Raw genomic sequence first — 22687 nt, forward strand, 5'->3', positions numbered from 1 at the left:
CCAGCTGAGAACACACAGAAGGTGAGAGAAACGAGAGTCATTACCAGAGCTGTTAGGGTCAGAGCCTGGGCCCTGGCGACCTAACAAGCTAGTCCTGGCCTAGTCCTCAGTAGGCCAGTTAAACAGACAGGCAGGAGTGAAAAGGAGAGAAAGGAGATGTCTTCAGTGTGGCACATGGGGAAGAACAGAGAGGTCCTGTGACACCCCATGTCCACCTTCTTCTGTATCCTGACATGAGGTTTAGGTTTGAATAGAGGGAAGAGATACGCAGAGCTGAGCAGTCCTGGCCAAGGTACGGCCACCTGTAGTCATGTCTAAGCTCCAGTGGGACACGTCTTCAGAACTGTGTGAAATCTCTTTCTGGGCCCCAAGATCCACCTCTGGCTGACTCCAGGCTCAGCCTCTTCCCTCCTCCAGCCTGAGATTCCTGGGGAAATTCTAACTTCTGTGGGTGCTGTCACTTCAAGAGTCTGACGGGAGGAAGGAGGGCCACGAGGGCCTCTCTGCAACAGCTCTGTCCTTCGAGGTGGTTACAGTCCAGTTGCAGAGCCCCTGCGCCCTGACAGAAGGCACTCTGGCTTTAACGGGTGCTGCCTGGAACACTGCTGAGTTCTGGGCCTGGGAGCAGCCAAGCCTGTTCCGTCCATGTGACTGGAAGTGAGCCAAAGGCAAGCAACACATCCCCGTAGAAATGCCTGTGTCCTCAATAACAACACAGTGATCTATAAGTATGTAAGCCCAGAGCCGACCACCTGCCCTCAGTCTGACCTCCAGCCAAGGTCAAAGGCCTGACGCATAATGCCATGTGCCTTAAGGGCAAGGGGAAAAAATATACTTGAAGACTTCTGTGAAGTGAAAGATTTTACAGGGCAGATGCTGCCAGACAGCATCCTGCCAAGGGTCAGTGGGAGCCAATATGATACTGTGATAGCATAAATGGAACGGGTCCAAATTTGGCTTGTCTGTGGCTTGAACCCTTGGTCCTTTGTCTCTCTCTCTCAGATCTCTGTGTCAGAGACTGTGGAGAAGAATGATAGAGAAATAACCTCAGGAAGAGAACTCTTGGCCTTAAGCCCCCTGGGACCCTGGGACAATAGGATTCGGAATCTGTAGTGGTTAGTGTTGGGCGTCACCTTGACAGAATCTAGAGTCTCCAGGGCACAGGCCTCTGGGGATACCATGGGAGATTATCTTGGTTAGGTTAATGAGGGAGAAGACTGGGGTACTGTCGTGGCACTGTTGCCCTGGGCAGCACCCTGGCCTGTCTAAAAGGACAGGCATAGAACATTGGGAAGTGTTTGTTGCTCTCTGTGTCTGGATTACAGATGCAGTGACCAGCTCTCTCAAACTCTGGCTGTGACATTCCTGTCATGATGGACTGCAATCTGGAGCTATGAGTCAAGTAAATCCTTTCTCCCTTAAACGGCTTTTGTTAGGGCATTTTATGCCAGTAACAGGAAAGGGAACTAAGACAGAAGCCAAGGAACACAGTCTCAAGATCCCTTTCCATTGGGCCACAGGGAGAGGACAGTGGTACCTGTTAAGAGCCCTTCTTCCCACCCCACAGGCCTCTCCACACTGCATTGATGGGCTTTTGAAAACTATCATAGACTTGGAAAATGGCTTTAACTAGTCATACTTGGTCTGCAGAAGATTGCATGCTTGTCTTGGGTGTACTCAGTGACAGAGTGACTGTCTCCTTTTCTGCCCACCTGCCCATGATAGCAAGTGAGCAGAAGAGGACCTAAGAGCCTTCCAGCACAACAGCAATGACATTCAGACCCTGGACATCAAGATAAGCCCTCTACCATCTGAACTGCAGCGATGCAGCAGAGTCCTGGCTTCCAGCTGGCCAGTGGGGGCTGCCTGTCAATCCTGAGGCCTCCAGTGGGCCTTCAGTGCCTGCCAGGAACCTTGAGTAGCACAAGGTGGTCTCCAGCTCGTCAGCCTTGGGAACCTTTTGCCAGCCTTGGGAACCCTTTGCCAGCACCTCCCCAGAAAGGCTAATGTCCTCCTAACAGCTACTTTGCTGGCTTTGATGGCACCTAGAGGAACAATGATAAGCAGAGGGGCCACAGGGTCCAAGGCCAGGGACAGAATCTGCCTCTGTGAGCATGACATTACCTCCAGTGTTCTAGGAGCCTCATCTGCAGATCATCTTCATGGTAAAGTCCAGAGCCACACTACTAAGCACCTGTTGCAGCCTTGCTCTTGGGATCTATCACTGAAGTCTTCCTAGTCTGGGAGAGTGGATCACTACACTTCTGTGAAGAAATGGGCCTGGGTCTCAAGGGTGCTATTGGCCAATCTTTACTCCCCCGGATCCAGGACAGGTACGGGGACAGCCAGGGTGGTCAGGATATCAGAAGAGGAAGACAGAAAGACACAGGGGTGAGACAGCAGCTGTCTCGAGAATGAAGTCTGGGGAGAAAGTATTTCAGGCAGCCAAAGAGAATGTCACAAACCTCCGGCCTCAAAGCCATTCACTTCCCTTCCCAGCCAAGGCTCGGACCAGGCCTACAAGGAGAGAACATTCGGTACAAATACTGAGCTGCCGGCTTGACCCTAAAAAAAGATGCCAGCTGTTGGCAACAGGGCTGCTTAGAAAGCAAGGCTGGCCTGGGACAGAAAGGGAGCCCTGTGCTACAGAGGTGGTAACTGAGGGGAGCAAGACCTGCTCCTGAGTGGCTAGGGTTTTGAGACAATGGCCAATGTGGGCACAGGCAGTAAGGTGACAGAGGTAAGCCATGCCCTGGGAGCAGAGTGCTGCAGAAGGCAGGTATGCAGAGGGCAGGCTGCAGAGGGCAGGCTGCAGAGGACAGGTTGCAGAGGGCAGGCATGCAGAGGGCAGGCATGCAGAGGGCAGGCATGCAGAGGGCAGGCTGCAGAGGGCAGGTATGCAGAGGGCAGGCATGCAGAGGGCAGGCATGCAGAGGGCTGGCTGCAGAGGGCAGGTATGCAGAGGGCAGGCTGCAGAGGGCAGGCTGCAGAGGACAGGTTGCAGAGGGCAGGCATGCAGAGGGCAGGCATGCAGAGGGCAGGCATGCAGAGGGCAGGCTGCAGAGGGCAGGCTGCAGAGGGCAGGCATGCAGAGGGCAGGCTGCAGAGGGCAGGCTGCAGAGGACAGGTTGCAGAGGGCAGGCATGCAGAGGGCAGGCTGCAGAGGGCAGGCTGCAGAGGGCAGGCTGCAGAGGGCAGGCATGCAGAGGGCAGGCTGCAGAAGGCAGGCATGCAGAGGGCAGGCATGCAGAGGGCAGGCATGCAGAGGGCAGGCATGCAGAAGGCAGGCATGCAGAGGGCAGGCTGCAGAGGGCAGGCTGCAGAGGGTAGGCATGCAGAGGGCAGGCATGCAGAGGGCAGGCATGCAGAGGGCAGGCATGCAGAGGGCAGGCTGCAGAGAGCAGGCTGCAGAGGGCAGGCATGCAGAGGGCACGGCCTCCTGTGCCGCTCCCGGCAGAGTTTGTGCCGAAAGCCACATTTTCCTTTTCCTGCATGTTGACTCTGCCCCAGCAAGAGTCCTGGGGTCACATGGGTAGGTTAAAGTCTTCTCCCCTCTTACACCATGAGGCTCCAGCCTCCACACTGAAGAGACCGGTCCCTCGGCGGGCCCACTGGGTCCCATGTGGCTAGAGAGGGAGAGATTCTGAGTGGGAGGCAGACACTAAAGAGAAAGGAATTCCTCAGCAGCTGAAAATGGCCACCGAGTGGAGGAGACCTGGCTAAGAATAAGCTGAGCGGCCGCTGTGCACACCTGCTCATTGGCATGCAGAAGAGGAGAAGCCAGGTCTGTGTCCCGACCATCTCCCCACCCCCACCCCAGGATGTCCTAGGACTGTCCTGGGACCAACCCCTGTGCACATTTCCTCCAGACTCCACTGTCTGTCAAAGTGACCTAAACCCCCAAATGCTGTAGTCAAATCCAAGCCCCACAGAAAGTGTCCCTGCTGTCCCCTACTGATGCTGAAGACCTGAAGTCTTACTCAGGTGGTGTCAGCTGGTTGTTTAGACATCTCCACTCCCACAGGCTTGCCTATTCATTCAATGAAGTGCGGGCCCTGGTCTCCACTTCAACACCCCGGCCTTTGGTAGATAGTTCAAGACCAAACTCTCAGAGCATGGTCATAAAAACCCTTTCCCTGGGTGCGGGCCACCAGGAAAGTCCCAAGACAGCACCTCTGCTGGGTGCTGAGAGGTACAAAGCTTCAGGATGAGAAAGGCAAAGTTTGAAAACTTGAACCGCTTTCCAATCTCTTCACAAATGTCAGGGAAAACTTCATGAACTTCTTTAATATTGGGTATCTGATCCAAAGTAGGGATTTAAAAACTACCCACACAAGGCTGGAGAGATCATCCAGTGGGCAAGATTGTGAAGGAGTCCCATAGGTAGGCAGTGAAGCATGTTGGAAGCCCTGGGTGGGGAGAGTCAGGTGGAAGTGAAGCTGAATAGCCTCCAGTCTCACTTCAGAGGGTGGCAGCTCTCCTCTGGGAAGCCCTGTGCATTCCATATTCAATGTCCCACATTAGCCATGAGGGTCTTCCTCAAACCACAGGGGAAGTGTGTGTAGGGTCTGATTGCCATCCAGGAGGTTCTGGGATGATGATGGGCACAAGGATGCAGGCTGAGTCCTTGCTCAGCACTGTTGTTTGCCCACACACTTGGAGCTGCTGTCCATGGGTACCCAGAGAAGTTCCCAAGGTGCATCTTGCCCTGGCTGCTAATGCTGATGGCAGCTGTCTGTTCAGAGGAGCACACCAGCTACTCCATGTGAACCAGGGCAAGCCTCCCCCTGGACCAGTGACTATTCCTTGCAGATGGGGGTCTACGTGGCAAGGACTCTGATGACTGCCTTCCCCTCACAGACTTCTTTTGCTATATAGTCAGTCTGCTGTTTCTTCAGATCCACATCTACAGCCTTAACTAATGGTACGTTGAAGTTGTTGGGGAAGGATGCAGAGATCCACGGCTAGGCCCCAGGTGGAGTCTAATTAGCGAGAAAGAGGAGGGATTATATGAGTGAGAATTGTTGAAACCAAGGTTGGATAAGGCACAGGGACAAATAGCCAAACGAATGGAAACACATGAACTATGAACCAAAGGCTGAGGGGCCCCCAACTGGATCACGCCCTCTGAATAGGTGAGACAGTTGATTGGCTTGATCTGTTTGGGAGGCATCTAGGCAGTGCTACCAGGTCCTGGGCTCGTTGCATGAGTTGGCTGTTTGAAACCTGGGACTTATACAGGGACGCTTGGCTCAATCTGGGAGGAGGGGACTGGACCTGCCTGGACTGAGTCTATCAGGTTGATCCCAGTCCTCGGGGGAGACCTTGATCTGGAGGAGGTGGGAATGGGGAGTGGGCTGGAGGGAAGGGGAGGGGGGCAGGAAGGGAGAGAACAAGGGAATCTGTGGCTGTTATGTAGAACTGAATGGTATCGTAAAATAAAATAAAATAAAGAAATTGTTGGGGGAAAAGAAGGTGCATCAGTACTGACCATGCACAGACCTTTCCCCTTATTCTGCCCTAGACTATATGACAGGGCTAGTGTCTACTAGACATCAGATGTTATACATTATCTAGTGATGAACTGATTAGGTCTGAGCCCTCATGACCCAATCACATTTCAAAAGCCCATCAGATGTCAATCGGTCTTTGATACATGATTTGTGGGAATAGCGGGTTCTTCCAGTGATAGACTCGTGATTCACAGGCATCATCCAAAGGTGGCGGAAAGTTTAGGAGGTGGGCCTCGTTAGAGGAAGCAGGTCAGTGAGGGCCTGCCTTTAAAGGAAGTGTCTTGTTCCTAACCTTTCTTGGTGTGTCTGCCTCCCAGCTGACATGAGGTGAGTGGCTGTGTTCTGACATACTCTGTCCACCGTGATGCTCCGCCTCACCACAAAGCCCCAGCAACAGGGTCAGCCAATCATAGAACAAGACCTCAGACCAGCAACAGAGCCAGCCAACAAGACCTCAGCACCAGTGAGCCAAAATAAGCCTGCCTTTCTAAACTCTCACTCTCAGGTATTGGTCCAAGCGAAGGGCCACAGCACAGCCAGCCTCTGGTGAACCAACCATATATGAAAACCAGCCCATCCAAGGGCTCCTGGATTGTCTCCAGTCAGTCAGCAACAGCTGCATGCCTCCCGCCCCTGCAGAGGGCTCTGGGTGGCCCCTGCACTACTTCTCCCTGCAGAGCTGGGGCTCTGGAGATGTTTTCTAAAACGCTTGCCGTCTGTTGTCAATGAGGTGTCACCTGAAAACCGACCACAGCAACTTTTCCCACACTCCTCCTTCCCAGAACAAACACTAGCAAACGGGCAGGGGGAAGGGATCCTATCCCAGGCTGTGGAAAGGAAGCCCTGGCCTCCTGAGCTCAATTACACGTGTTTCTCCTATTCAGAGCATGCCAAATGAATAATGGAAAGAGTGCAGGGTGGAGCCTTGGGGGGAGTTAAGGTGGGGCCCGGGGTTTCTCAGTGGATAATGGTGGGATTTGGGTCGTGCAGCTTTTACAGAACACCATGATGCTGGAAAGTTGGTTGCTATTTTGGGACGTGGCTTTGTGGCCTGGCCTTCACTGTGGAGAACTATTTATATGCCTTGTGAATATAATTCCAAAGCTTTGCCCAAGAACATTCTGGGCTTTGTTTCCCACTTGTTAGCATTTGATCAAAGGCCACTTCACCCTTGAGTTTGAAAACCCAGAGTGAAGATTCCACTTTCAGTCCCATCTGGGCAAATTTTGCCCATGGAGACAAATCTGTTTGTTTTCTTGCTTTGATGCTGGTACACTTTGAATTTCTGATGCTGATCTCACTTGGAGGAAAAAGATTCCACCCATCTTTCCCTTCTGGAAATGGAGGCAAAAGACAAACAGAAAAGGCTTGGCAGTCTTCACTTGTCTTGGACAAGAGAACCCAAGAAGTTGCATGCTATAGCATTATGTTAGCATAGAGATAGAGAGAGAGATAGAGATAGAGAGAGAGAGAGAGACAGAGAGAGAGAGAGACAGAGAGAGAGAGAGACAGAGAGACAGGGTATATGTTTATATGGGGTTCACATGTGTTTGATGGTAGTGTATGAGTGTGCATGCATGTGAGAGCAGAAGCAACTTCCAGCATCATTTCTCAAGTACTGTCTGCCTTCTTTTTTTTTTTTTTTTTTTTTTTTTTTTTGGTTTTTCGAGACTGGGTTTCTCTGTGTAGCTTTGCACCTTTCCTGAAGCTCACTTGGTAGCCCAGGCTGGCCTCGAACTCACAGAGATCTGCCTGGCTCTGCCTCCCGAGTGCTGGGATTAAAGGCATGCGCCACCACCGCCCAGCCATGCCTTCTTTTCCAGAAAGAATCTCTCACTGGCATGTAACCTTCCATAGAGGGTAGACTGGCTGACCGGGAGCCCCCAGGCATCCACCTGTCTCCACTTGGGATTACAAGCGCAGACATCACACCTGGCTTCTTTGCATGGGTTCTGGGGAATGTATTCAGGCCTTTGTGCTTGTGTGATGAACACTTTCACAGCTGAGTTCTCTTCCCAGCCTTGGAACATATTTTCTAAAATTCTTGGTATTTAGCAGTTAAAAGTAAAAAGAACATAAAAATAAATAAAATAAAAAAGATAATCTGTTCACACAGCTAAGAAAGACTTGACTGTTACCTGGGTCTCATGCCAGAATTGAAGGAATCAGAGACAGTGTCTATCCACCATGACCTTGCCCATGAGCACCATTGACCAGGATTGGTTAGGAAGGAAATGAGACAGAGGTGGTTGTTCGTACCTACAAAAATCACTGTGCTGGGGCTAAAGAGATGGTCCAGCTCTTAAAAGCACTTGTTGCTCTTACAGAGAGCCTGGGTTCAATTCTTCACCAACTGCATTGAGGAGCTTACAACTAGCTGTAACTCCAGCTCCAGGGTATGTGATGCCCTCTTCTGGTCTCCATCAGTACCTGCACTCATGTGCAATACACAAAGACAAACACATATCCATATAGTTATTTAAAAGTACTAAAAATCATGCCCACTCTAGACTCTCCCAGATGTCCCTGCCTCTGGCTGTGCTCTCCCTCATATCTACAATAAACCTTCTCCTCCACCATAAAATAAGAAGAACAACAAAGTCATTATCCTAATAATGAACTGCCATCCAAAGCTCAGGCAAACACCTTCTGCTCACAGGACATTGCTTGGAGCACAGAGCTCTCAGTTCCAGGAACTGGATGACCCCAAGTGAGTATCTCAGGCCCTTTCTCAGTCCCAACTGGCATTTGCCATCATGTGAGTTAACTAAGGGAGAGAGATGGGGTGACCACACATATGGGTACTCAGAAGTCCTGGGAGCTCACAAATGCACTTCCAATGCTGAAAGGTCTTGGATGAGCACAGTCCCATACCTCAGCAGCTCATCTATCAAGGGACTTCCAGGGAGCCATTTGGTGCATATCAGTAGGCATGAATTCCAAGGCAGTGAAAAGACAGAGAGTTCTCACCCTGACTTCTCACCAGGGCCCCAGCCGTCCGTGCCACTTATGCTGATGTCAACTTGATGGATTCAGTGTTCTGGGATTCCAGAAAAAGAGATAATTGAAAAACCAGAGCAGACAACACACAGAGACAGCACCAAGTCCAAATGCCAGGGCCTTCGGCAAGACACCAAGAATGTGTGCTTGCTGACATCGTCCCTACCGCTCGTCATTCCCTCCCTCAGCAAACAGATGTTTGGATGTAATTATCCACCACAGGACAGCCTCAGGGCACAGCACCGCAAAAGACACACAGCCCTGACGGCTGGAGTGGCTGTTAGCGCCCACAGCTCGTACCCTCTCCATTTCACATTTATAGGTGAAAGAACTGAATCCAGGGCCCAGGCTGCATGCCCAGGTCACAGCTGACAGGAGCTTAACACTAGAAGGCTGTGTGGACTGGTCAGCTTTGTCTACAGTGGATACAGCAGGGGTTACCTGCTGACTAAAGAGGCCTGTGCTTAGCTCTCAGTTCAAAGTCAGGATTACTGGCCCCAAGTATGGCAGAGGATGGTGCATCATGGTGTGGAAGGAGCTCTTCCTCTGCCTCTGGAGTGCTGAAATTAAAGGTATGCATCACCATGTCCCGCTGACCCACCTCTTAAAAGTCCTCTGCATTTCCAGCCTCCCACCCTAAGAACCTTTACACACTGACACTAAACATCCAAGCACAGCAGTGTGATTCCACAGACTCTGCTCTTCCTGCCGTGGGAACTTTCCTTTCGTTAACAATTCCTTGCCTCTCAGCTTGAAATCAAGAAGAGCAGTGGACAAGGGGACACGAAGTCAGGAGATGTCATCACAGGCCATGGTGTCCCATCTCTCTGCCTGGGAAACGTCAAGCCTCAGCTTCTTCCCTTGCACGGTAGGGACATGAAGCATCAGTTGGGTGACCAGGGGGGATCCACACGCTGTGCCACATGAAGCAGCAGCCCTCAGCAGCTAGTTTGTCTTCATCTGGAAACCTGATGGACCAGACGGAAGTGGCCATGACAGCAGGAAGAAGCACAAAGGTGGGACAAATCACACAGCACAGGGCAGCATGCTGGGGCTGCTCTTACAAAGACCCACAAACTAGACAGCGAGACCCTGAAAAGGTGTTTCTAGAGGCCTAGGTCAGAAACCAAGGTGTCAGCAGGACCATGGTGTCTGGAAGTCACCAGGCCGGACACTCTGGCCACTTACGGCCTCTGACTGGTGGCAAGTCTGTTGACTGGCTCCTAGGTGGAAACCTTCAACCTCTTCCTGCCTTCACACATCCCTTCCTCCCTTTTCTTTCCTCATGAGAACAACATTCACTGCATCAGGCACCACCCCAAGGACCTTACCTTGACTTGATTACACCCCCTAAGCTCCTACCTCCATGGAAGGTCACATTCATAGCTACTAGGGGTTAGATGCAGGTGTGTCCAGCCTGCATCTCTGGGACCACATGGGTCTGAGGATAGCTGTGAATGTATCCCCAAACATTTGTAGACAGTGAATTCATGTCATAGTATCAAAAGGCTGGACACCCCTGGGCTAGAACATCAACCAATCTTTGGGGGAGGCACAGTTCAAACTGTGCTAATAGGGAGCCTATTGGTGGTGACTTGTCACTGAGCTGACAGACTTCAAGGCCCTCTGGCTGCCACAGGGCCCCCGGAGGCCCTCGAGGGAGTGAAAACTGCCTGGAGCATGACAATTTCTATTGGGTACTTCTCCTGTTGCTGTAACAAAACACCCAACAAAAGCAATATAAGAATTTGTTTGGCTCACAGTTCAAGGGTACACAGTCCATCACAGAGTGGGAGGTGTGACAGCAGGGGCATGAGGCAACCGGTCACAGTGTGTCCTCAGGAAGCAGAGAGAAGAATGCTATTACTCAGCTCTATTTCCCATCTTTATTCTGTCTGGGACCGTAGGCCACGGGATGATGCAGCCAACATTTGGAGTGGGTCTTCCTCCCTCAATAAGTCAAATCTAGAAACTCCATCACAGACCCAGGTTTGTCTCCACGATGATTCTAGGTCCGGCCAAGTTGACAGCATCTTTTCACAGGGCCTCTCAGCCTTCCCCATCCACTCTGTGCTCAAGGGAGGCCCTTCCAAGGTGAACCATGGAGACATACAGGAGCCATTTCTCATAATTGTGACCTGAACTTCCTTTGTAGGTCAGATGGCATCTCTGAGAAACCCATTGTGGTCGAAGAGACTATGACTCAGACATGGCTGCCTTCCTGAGGTCTTCCTGGGAGATGGCGGGGGTGGGGGGGGATAGGAGGGTTCCACTATGGTATTCATCTCCCTCAGTCCCCAGAACCCTGCTTCATCAGACAGGAACTCTCTTTGAAGACTTGGGAGCAAAGACCCTACGCAAGCGGCAGCCCTGGACCTTCTGTACCATCGGTGCATCCGAATCCAGTACAACCAGGCTGGAAGCAGGGTTCTGCTCTCCTCACTCCCCACGTCCTTCAGGGTGTGACGCTCAGTCTTCACTATTGACCTGGCTGGACTTAGAATCACCATGGAGACAAACCTGTAAGCATGTACCTGAGGGATTTTTTTATTTGGTTTACTGAGATGGGAAGATGCATCCCTCTCCTTTTGAAGCCATGTAATAATATTCCACAGATGCCTGTCTGTTATTTTCCCGTATCTTCTTCTGCCCAGACCATCACGTGGCCTGGCCTAGCACTATCTGTGCACAAAACTGCAGTGGACACTCCATGCATGCCTGAGATGGGGACCACCGAGTCAGCACATGAAGGTGTATCTGCTCTGATGAACATCTGGTCCCAGCCACAGTGTAGGGATGTGACAACTTCCATAAACTGACTCCCTGAGATGGCCAGGGAGACTGTGCCCTTCTGACATATGGAAACTCCCGGGAGTGACTTTCGTCTTCATGTATCTGACCCCACTAACCTGAGCTTCATTTGATGTGACCTCTGTCCTGTTTTCACAATCTCTGCCTCTGTTTCTTTCTGCTTTGCATTCATTTATTGCAAACAAGTACATCGATGTCCTAATCATCTGTGTTTCACAGGGGTGACAGACCTTTCCCCCAGTTGTTCCTTGGCCATTTCGCATTGTGCCCTGATGCCCAAGTCTTAAGTGGTATACTTGTTCTTTGCATGGGTCCTTTGCCAGTCCCTCCAGGTGTTCTTTTTCTACTTTCTGGGCTTGGGTAAAGGTCAGCTGCTCACCCCAAAGCCTGTGGAAGTCAGAGCACCACGAATGTTCTGCTTGTTGGTCTGTGCTCCTGTATGTCAAACCCAGCTTCCCTTCCATGCTAGGCAAGTGCTCCACCAGGTGGGTCCCCAGCTACCCAAGCTTCCCATCTTTCTGGAAGCAGCTGTCCCCTGGCAAGGCTGCAAACCCCGTGGCACCTGGCTACAGACCTGGCCTTTTCCTCCTTCCTGTCCTGGATCCCCAGCTCCAGGAAGACTGACATCTGAGTCCAGAGATTTCTGGGAATGTCTCCCTTGATTTTGGCAGGCTGCTTTTCTTTTCTGAAAAGAAATTGGCTGTGTTGGCCTGGGGTTGCCCTGGTGACCACAGGTGTCTGTGCACCCTGCTGAGCAGGGTGTTCTCCGACGTCTACAGGAGTCTCTTAGGGGTCCTGAGATGCCCCACCACCACCACCACAAATCTATAGGAATCTGGGTGAGGCAAGATGAAGAAGGATCAGTCATGTAGCCAATGGCCCAGGCCAGGCAGACCAAGGAAGTGTGCCTGCCCAGGAAGGAGTGGCCAGAGCCTGCTCCCATTGGCCTCCTTGAATGATAGCTTCCAAGGCTCCTGGGAGTCTCCACTCAAGGCTACACTAGGAGCTGCCTGAGGCCAATGGACAAAGTAGGATTTCAGCCAACACTTGCTGAATGCCAAATGGGACAGAGGACACCTAGCCAGGTCCAGGGGAAAGGGAGCTTGGGCTTGCCCTGGGGGCTGTCACGTGATAAAGAGAGTACCTGCAGGGAGCTGTATGCAGGACAGGACCAACCAGAGGCTGCCTTGATGGTGGGGTTTCCTGGGGCCCCTTTGAGCTTGGTCCGGTGCCTGCCAGACCTAGAGAGCAATACAGGAGGCCAGGCCTCGTCGTCCTGGAAAACTGCCCAGAAACATCAGGAGAACGCTACAGCATACAGCTATCTCCACACCACACAGGTGGGATCCAGGGCAGGATGATAACCCAAAGGCCATCATCTCTCTAGGAGCAGCAACAGCAATCGTGAGTTGACACACAGCTTAGGTGACTGCAGAAGCTCACGCTGGAGTCTCCCCAGATGCACAACGCTATCAGCTGCATGAGAAGCCCCTCCTGGGGGTCTGGGGGTCCTCATGCATGTGGCTGACCCACATGGATTTCCAGACCGGTCTTTCTGAGCATACAGAAACGACGCTGTGGTCTGACCCATTGTTCACGTGACTTTAGGCCTCTGTACAGTCTGTCATGGATAAGAAGGGATCTATAAGGAAAATCAAAGCACGTTCAAAGGAGGGGAAACTGGATATTGGACAATGGGACCATGCCAAGCCTTCACCTACCCAGTCCCCTGCATGTCCCCAGCCCTTCCCAGAGTCCACTCCAGTCATCTGGGGTTCTTTGCTCTAGACAGTCTGATGCATGAACCTTTCCCCAGAATTAAGCCATGTGCCACTGAGCTACTAGAGAGGTCACCAGGCTGGCAGGATCCCCATCTCGAGGGCACTGGGCATTTTTCATCATGACGTCATCTGGGCACATGCTACCAACATCATGAATGGCATTGCTGAAAGTTGTCTTGGGCTCCAGCCAAATAGACCAGAGTGCATGCTGGCAGACAAGCCCAGTGACCCAGCGGAAAGGGTTACACACAAGAGCTTAGGCTTGAAGCTAAAACGGCATGCATCACTGACAACTTGAAAGAAGGTCAGTTTAGAGAAAGGGCTCTCTAGGGGATCTACCCACCGTGAGGGATGCAAAAATCATGGAGTCCAAAGGGGCAGGATACCTACTCTGCTTCCACACCTCCTCATGCAACACGTTTGATACCTCTGTCCATGTGTCTATGGTGACCACCTGGGCCTCTCAACTAAAATTAATATGAGTTAACCCCCCTGGGCTGTAGCTGGGCGATGGTGGTGCACACCTTTAACCCCAGCACTCAGGAGGCAGAGGCAGGCAGATCTCTGTGAGTTCAAAGCCAGCCTAGTCTACAAAGCAAGTTTCAGGACAGCCAGGGCTGTTACACAGAGAAACCCTGTCTCTAAATGAATAAGTAAATAAACTATGGACTGTGTCCAACTAAGGTTTGACTCTGTACTCCCAAACCTAAAAGACTGTGACCACTGGGCATGGTTGTTTGGCTGTCTTTCCCCAATAATATCCACAATGACCACAGGGGAGCCCACACATTGGCCCTCATGCATCCCCAAGCCCCATCCACTCTTAGACTACAGCCACCAGTAGGCTTCAGCTTTCCCAAAGACATCTTCTCACCCCTATTCCTGCACTGTCCAGCCAGACACCTAGCTATACAGAACTCTCCAAATGCCTAAAACAAAATCAGCCCCTGTGACTGTGAGTGCCTATCGAGAACAAACAGAATGCCTTTTCTGACCCTTACAGAATGTGGAGACCTCCAGTCTTCCAAACGCCCTAAGGGAAAAGCCTTATGAGAACCGGAAAGACTAGCCCGCTGTCTCCCTGTGCTAAGGAACTCAGTAGGTCCATATGCTCAAGGGCTGTGTCGGAGGCTCTGCCCCCTTACCTGCCCTCCTTGAGTGCTGTGGCCTCCTGGAGAGGGGACAGGTAGATTCATACTTTGCAGGATGGAAACCCTGTCCAGTATCTGGAAGAAATGAATGTGATTTCTTCACTGCCTATTTGAGTGTTCTTGCTTCTCTCGTAAATATCAGGATAAACCTCGTTCCTGTTGACTCCGGGATGTGTCTGGGAGGAACATGTCACAGGCCCTATCAAAAGGGGTTTACAGCCCCTGAGGAAGAAATGTCAGTGGAACCAGTAAGAACTAATGCACAAAACACACTCTCTAAGTGCCAGGAACTCAGAGAAGAGCGGGGGAGGGGAGGCACACTACACCCCACAATAAAAATGGCTCTTCCTGATAGATTAGGGACAGAAAAACTCTGAATTTCAAATGCACGTGTCTCAGAAACCATGCTGTTAGGTGCCTGACTCTGCATCCCGAGCAAAGAGCCCTGGGGGCAAACCCAGAGCAGGGATCCCCCAGCTCTCAGTGTTTTTCAGCTCTACCCCTCTAGGTCAGGTTCACTGAACAAAAAGTCCTGCATGACATAGTCAGCTCCCCCAGTAGAGGTCCCAAGCAAGCTGACTCCAGTCCTCTACCCAAGGACACCAGCAAGTACGTTTTATTTTATATTTTGGGTGGTGGGTAGGCCCTCAGAGACGGGGAAGCATATAGTGGTCTGTAGTAGGACTGCGATGAGCTTCAGAATACCAGTATCCAGCTGCATAATTAACCCAAAGAGAAAAGACATCACCTCCAAGGAACAAAGGCTCCCAGGCCTTCTGGTGCCAGACAAGCCCACCCTGGATATCCAAAGGCCCCATTGCATCATGGGGGCAGCAGCCACCTCCTCTGTGGTGGGGGCGCCTGGGCCCCTTCCCCTCCCAGGTGCTTGGGCCCTCTGAGCAGAGCCCAGTCATGCCAGAGATGAGTGGAAGAGGGCTCAGAGGGTAAAGAGCTTCACTTCGCTTTTTTGTACCTTGTCAAACATCTCAGCCCACAGCTGGAAAGACCCCCACCTCCCACCCTCATCCCTGAGCTGGCTGGAAAGGGCTGAAAGGCAGACAGGTGTCTGTCTCACGTGCCAAGAAAGCAAGCAGGAGAAAGAGCTGCAAGCTGTGTTTACGGGGAAGCAGGAGAATAAGGGTAAACTACAACCAGGCACGGAGATAAAAATAACAGCGGAACAGGAGGTCCTGCCAAAAGGAGCCTGTGCTCACAAGGTCTAATCGCTTGGGAGCCTGGGGCTGAGACCTAGGCTGAGGACACAGTGGTGCCCAGAGCCCCAGGCAGTCGTGGGGAACTGGCTGCCGCCTGGCCGAGTCCTTCTCTGTCTCGGATCAGGCTCCTTGGCTCCCCCAAAAGTTCAGCTGGGACACAGGATTCCTGTACACTGCTGCCAGCCTCGGAAACAGTTCCCAGACCAGCTCTAAAGGACCACAAAGCATCATCTGGGAATGTTCCAAGCTGGGAGTCATCTCCAGCTGTGCGACCTTCAGTCAGTCACCTTCATCTGGGAGCCTCCTTCGGCAGCACTTCTCAGGGTGGGGGGCTGTGGAACAGCAGCGCGGGGGGGGGGGGGGGCCAAAACACTGGCTCCCTGTGCTTCAAAGATTGTTTACAGGGCAGCCAGATTGTGTGGTTCCTCCAGATACTCTCCAGTTCCATTGATCAGAACATCCCCACCCTGGCCTGGTGACCAGACCAGGCAGGGTGTCTGGGTGGGGTGACAACACCAGCCAATGCCAAGGACAACTTGGGTCCAAGGTGGGAAACTGAGCCCATGGTTGTATCTTCTTGACCCAGGTGACAGCTCCATCATGTCCAAGGACTTAGCAGAGGCGCCTTGCTCTGCAGCTTGCAACCCAGAGTCCTTGTAAACTAAATGGTAGCTAACCAAAACAGGATTTTACCCATGAGTCTGTGCAGCATCTAGCCAGAAAGCTAATGAGGCCCTGCTACCCCAGTTCTCTAGTCTAGTGTCCTCTCTCTCTCTCTCTCTCTCTCTCTCTCTCTCTCTCTCTCTCTCTCTCTCTCTCTCTCTCTCTCTCCTTGCATTTTTATTTTTGCCTCAACACATATCAAAAAGTATTAATCTCATGTGCAGCTCACTTTTGGCTATCTGAAACTGACAGACCTGGGCTTTTGCACCACCAGCTTGTTTTAATTACATTTTTATTATTGGGGGGCATGGGGTTATGAAAGGGGTAGGGACATGCAGGGTGCAAGTGTAGACATCAGAGGATAGCTTGCGGGAGCCAGTTCTCTCCCTTCATCACGTGGGGTCCTGGGCTTGAACTCAGATTGTCAGTCTTGGCAGCAAGCACTTTGCACACTGAGCCATGGCATCCGTCTCCCTCACCCATTCTAGACAGTCCTACGCCGTGAGCTCACTTGCTGGGGTTCCCAGTGACCCCATTTGACCTTCCTCCTGTGAATCTTTCAGGGCAGCTATAAAATTTTATTTTAAAATGTTTTCTATGTAATGTTAAAATATTTTTAAATGTTCCTCATGACAAGTGATGAGGCATAGACACAGGCCCACGATGGCTTCTGGACACCAACCTCCCCTTATTGGAGCCAGTGTGGTCCAATGGGAAAGGTGGAGCAGAGGAGGCTCCCTTGGGAGTCTGTCTGCCTCCGGGGACTGTAGGGAGGCAAAACATGAACCCACCCCCAGACCCCAAGAGATGGGTCACAGAAATTTTTGGATAAGGTTACAGCTACAGGTTCGTGCGGGTGGTAGAAACACGAAACAGTCTCATGCCGACTAGGGATATGGTCCTTCTGCTTTCTGTTGCCGTAACTGAAGGCCACAGACCGGTGAGCTATAAAGAAAAGATCAGGAGTGGATGTAGCTCAACTGGTAGAATGTTTGCCTTACATGCATGAAGCCCTCAGTTGGATCCTCAAAACTGCATAGACCTGCGAGTTTGCCTGTAATCTCAGCACTTAGGAGGTAAAGGCAGGGCCCCGAGAAGCTCAAGGGTCAGCCTTGGCTAACTAGTGAGTTCAAGACCAGCCTGGCGTACATGTGACCTGCTTCAAAAGCTAAATAATTAATTTAAAAAATAAAGAAAAGAGGCCAGACGGTGGTGGCTCACGCCTTTAATCCCAGCACTTGGGTGGCAGAGCCAGGCAGATCTCTGTGAGTTCGAGGCCAGCCTGGGCTACCAAGTGAGTCCCAGGAAAGGCGCAAAGCTACACAGAGAAACCCTGTCTCTAAAAAAACAAAACAAAAAATAAAGAAAAGAGGTTTGGGATACAAGATCCTCAGTGGCTGATGGTCTTGTTGGCAGAATCCCAAGGCAGCCAGAGCATCTCAGGGTGAGAAACAGGCAGCTAGCATGATTGTGTATCTCTTGTGGTCTTTCACTGTCTTCTTAGGAAGCCATCATATTCTGGCACAGGGTTTCACTCTAATGTCTTTGTGTAATATTAATCACCTCCTAAAGGCCTGTCTCCAAGCTCGCAGTCAGATAGAGTTCTCATCTTCTTACTAATCCCTCACAACAGGGTCTAAACTCCAGCATGAGTTTCAGGGGAACAACCCACACCCACACACAGAGTTTTGCTAGGCAGACTGGGGAAGCCCTTGGCAGCACCCTTCACAACTTGTCCATGCAACTCCTTGTGAAGCCGTCTGCACGGTCTCACAGGGACAGGAGTAGAGCCTGGGATAGTTCAGGACCCACAAGGTGGCAGGACAGAGAGTGGAAATCAGCATTCCAACAGGGGTGGCCTAGAAGGCAGCCTGCAGCCAAAGCTGCCTCTCTCTGAGACAGTGCCTGGCAGATTTCTTGCTGAGGGCTGACATTTGCTCTCTGCTGCCAGACCCAGGCCCCACAGCAAACAACACGGACTCTGGGAGAACCTGAGAGCTGACATTCTCCCCCACTAATTGCTGACATGTGCAAGACTTAGCAAAGGATGGAGCCACCAGGTTTCTGCTCAGAACAGAACATGCTGTGTGGAGGCTGCATGCCCTTCACCTTGCCCGGGAATTCCTCAAGGCGCAGTGTTCCCACAGCACAGCCATTTAGCAGGAAGCAAGCACTAGCCATTCTTTTTACCTTGTTTATTTGCAGTAATTCGCAGCCCTGGGACAAAAAGAGCAATAAATATCACAAGTGCCAGAGACAGAAGGCTGTAGAAGGAATGCTTGGATCATATTCATCCTGCTGGGAAATGCAAAGCGTCCATCTCCTTCCACTTGGAAACAAGCCCCTCATCAGATGACCTGTCACATAAGACCAGTGGGAAGGAGACGGGCCAAGTCCAAAGACCACAACCACCTTTGACTTTAGTCTTAATGTGTCGCCTGGGTGAGGACAGAATCTTGGGAAGATGGACAAAGTCGAGCTCTGGCTGTCACCCAGGTGCCTGGAGAACTTCAGGGAAGGCCCGAGGTAGAGCCCGGGAGGACAAAACAGCTGGCGAAGGCTGCTGGCAACACACTGACAGGCGTGTCCAGAAGGCTATGCGAGACATGGCCAGGCCACCGTGCTTGGCCACCGGGACCTCCACACGGCATCTTTGCTGTCTCTAGAGGGCCACGTCAGCATCACCTTCTTGCCCTCTCATCCTTGACCACCTCTACTGGCCTGACTCTTTTCTCTCTCTTCTTTAACACTTACTAACAGCGCATACTTAATTAACAATATTTGTGCACACTCACGGGGTGTGCATCTCATAATGATCAGTCCCCGGTCCTTGGCCTTTCCATCCTTAAATCCCATTACCTTTGGAGCCTTGCAACCCGTGACTTTTAGTTCTTTGTACAGTACACAAGAAGTTGCGTCGGGCGTTGTTCTCCGCCTGTTCTTCAGAGCACTGGCACTTGCTCCCCTGGCCTAGCTGTAGGTTGTCAAGGCTCTGTCCCCCATCTCCTTATCCCCCCAGCCTCCAGTGTCCACTATCCCACTTTCTCCTTGCCTGACAGCAACCTCTTGGGTCACACACACACACACACACACACACACACACACACACACACGCGCGCGCGCGCGCACGCACGCACGCACGCAGGCACGGCGTCTGCCCCGTGTGCCTGCCCTATATATCACCTTAACACAATGGTCTCCAGGTCTGCCCATGTTGCTTAAGATTACAGAACAAACTTTGTCCTTTATTAATGAATATTATTAATATTAATTAATCAATAAGTAACATTCCATTTTGTAGATTACATATTTTTTTTTCTAGCCACTCATTGCTCCACGGACACCTTGCCTGAGTCCATATCTCAGCTCTTGTGGGAAGCATTTAGGTCAACATGGGCACACAGACCTCTGTCTGTTACGGTGATTTCCTCTCCAATGGTGACATACCCAGAAATGAGTTTGCCTGTGTCACATGGTGCTTTGGCCTCCAGTGTCTAAATAACCCCACGCTGCTCTCTGTCATGACTGCAGTGGTTGACGTCCCTCCCAGCAGCACGGAAGCCGGCTGCCCCACTTCGTCACCTCCCTCCCCTCCCCCCCCCATTATGACTGGGGATTCTCCTTGATGTTCTTACTTTACTAGTGTTTGTTGTTTCTCTCTCTCTTCCTCCCCTCATCCCTGTGTGTGTGTCTGTGTGTCTGTCTGTGTGTCTGTCTGTCTGCAGGTGCCCATGGAGGCCAGAAGACAGCATTGGATCCCCTGGAACAGGAGTTACAGGTATTCATGAAGCATCCAGCGGGGATGTTGGGAACAGAACGTGGGTCCTCTGGAAGAGCAGCAAGTGCTCGTCTTTGCTAAGCCATCTCTCCGGCCTTTCTGCAGTTTCTCATTTCTCTGATGGTCACTGGCATTGGATATATTTTCACATACTCAGTAGGCCATTCATATTTCTTCTTTGGAAATGGACCTATTCAGTTCATTAGCCCATTATTTACTTGTTTGTTTTAGTTAGCTTACAAAATAATGCAAGCTTACGGTTTCCGGTATGACATTTTCGCCCTTGTGCATCTGCCCCACCTTCCCACCCCTCGGTCAGCTGGCACACAGGGGCAGAAAGTGTGTGTGTGTGTGTGTGTGTGTGTGTGTGTGTGTGTGTGTGTGTGTGTGTGTGTTTGAGTTCCGAATGCATTTTGACTACTAACCTTTAGCCAACCGGATAGTTGTCAAGTCTCACCCTGCATGGTGTGGGTTTTCTCTTTACCCTACTGACCATTCTCTCTGCTATGCCAAAACCTATTAATCAGACACAATCTAGCTTGTCTGTCTCTCAGCTGCTTATGCATTTGTCTCAGAAGACACTGAGATCAAGGTGTGACCAGCTGGGGAAGTGAACAAGATGGTGTTTAGTCTTGACTGTCAAGTTGGTGGGATTTAGAATCACCATGGAAACGGTCTCCCGGCATGCCTATGAGGGAGCTTCTAGATTGGGTTAACTGAGGCAGTAAGACCCCGCTCCTAACTGTGAGTAACATCAACTCATGTGCTGGTCCTAAACGGAATAAAAAGGGGAGACAAGATGAGTACCGGCCTCCATCACTCTGCTTCCCGACTCTGGGTGTAACGTGACCCTCCCTCCTGCTGCCCTGCCTTCTTCACAGAGGTAGACTGTCCCCAAACTGTGAGCCAATGAACCCTTCCTTTCTCTCTCTCTCTCTCTCTCTCTCTCTCTCTCTCTCTCTCTCTCTCTTGTTTATTTGTTTGTTTGTTTTTTCATTTCAAGACAGGGTTTCTCTGTGTAGCCCTGGCTGTCCTGGAACTCACTCTGTAGACCAAGCTGGCCTTGAACTCACGGAGACCCTCCTGCCTCTGCCTCCCAAGTGCTGGGATTAAAGGCGTGCGCCACCACTGCCCTTTCTTTCTTATGTTGCTTTTGTTGGGTATTTTCCTAATAAGAAAAGTAACCAAGACGCTAACTGTGGAAAGTTCCTTCAGCCCCCAGCTCCCCAAGGACAGACATACCAATTAGAATGCTTTTCACACAGCTAAAATGCTTTTGAAAAAGCCAAGGAAACCAGGGGAGAGACCACAGTGCCTTCAGCAGTCAGCCAGAGCCAGAGAGAACCAGATAAACAGATCCTTCAGGGAGAAGGGTCCACTCCAGGTTCCACTCCCCCAGTCCCTGGAAAAATCCCTGGGTGGGTGCCGGACCTGTCCTTTCCCCGGGAGTCGCTCTCTGAGGGAAGGGTCTGTGCTACAGTGGAAGGCACCCCCAGCTGTCCCTGATGCAGAACTAAAAACGCTTTCATTGATCTGGCTAGCAAGGGGAAGGCGGGTGAGGTGGCAGCTAAGGCCTAGCAAGCGCATGCTTGCATCTGACTTGAGCCCTGTGGATCTTTTCACTTAGCCCCCATTTCTTTCCAAGTGATAAAGGCATACATGGAAGAGGCTCCTAGACACCCCCGTTCTAATCTTGTTAAATGAGCACTTCCCATCTCAGAACCCCCTGACGGAAACCACAGCATCAGAGCAGGCCTCACCAGCACTCGGCCTCAGCAGATGTCCTGGAACATGCTGTGCGTTTGTCCCATTGGGTCCCATGACACTGGATAAAGGTGAGGTCTGCCTTCCAGTCAGTTACACAGCCAGTGAGCTATCGTCCAAAGACTCAGCCTTTCTCCCCAGAAGCCCCAGCAGCAGACACCACCTCCCCTGCCTGGGGCAGTCCCCACAGTGGCTGCGTGTCATTCTGCTCGACTGCCATGACCTCATACGACAGCAGCCTGATTCCCCACCACACGAGGCACCTAGGAGCCTGGCTTTGACCAGGACCTCTTGCAGTTGACCAGTTGAGCCCTACTGAGTGTGCTGCTATAACAAAATAAATACCCCAAGTTGGGTAACTTACAAACCACGTTTGTGTCTCCCAGCTCTGGACCCTACAAATCCAATGTCAAGACACCATCAGGTTCCATATCTGGTGAGGGCTTCTCTGCTTCCTTTGTGCCTTGCTGCTGGGATGTCCAGAAGAGACATACCATGTCTTCCTACAGTGAGAGGGACAGGTATCAATAATTTTAAATACCTAACAAGAAGTCTGAGGTTTATTCTGACATACAATTTGAAGGAGATGCATTCCATCATGGCAGCAGGCAGAAAAGGCATGATAGCAAGAACAGGAGGCATTGTGTTTGCAGTCAGGAAACAGATAGAGAACAGGAAGTAAGGCTACATGATAAGAACTCAAGGCCCACCCCCAGAACCTACTTCCTCTAGTGAGACTCCACCTCTTAAAGGTTCCACAACCTTTCCAAATAGCACCACTGACTGGGAACCAAGTGTTCAAGCATGAGTGTATGGGGACAGTTTGTGTTCAAATCATAACAGATGAGAAGGTAGAAAGTGAACCAAACTCCCTTCATCATGTTCTTCTTTAATGGACACTAATTCCCATAAAAAGCTACCAAAAGCTCCCACCTCCCAACGTGGCCCAAGGGTTATGTTTTCAGTCTGTGAATTTAAGGCTGTGGTTCTCAACCTGTGGGTCACAACCCAT

Source organism: Peromyscus leucopus, chromosome 5, assembly GCF_004664715.2.
Source record: "Peromyscus leucopus breed LL Stock chromosome 5, UCI_PerLeu_2.1, whole genome shotgun sequence".
In the NCBI taxonomy this organism is placed as follows: domain Eukaryota; kingdom Metazoa; phylum Chordata; class Mammalia; order Rodentia; family Cricetidae; genus Peromyscus; species Peromyscus leucopus.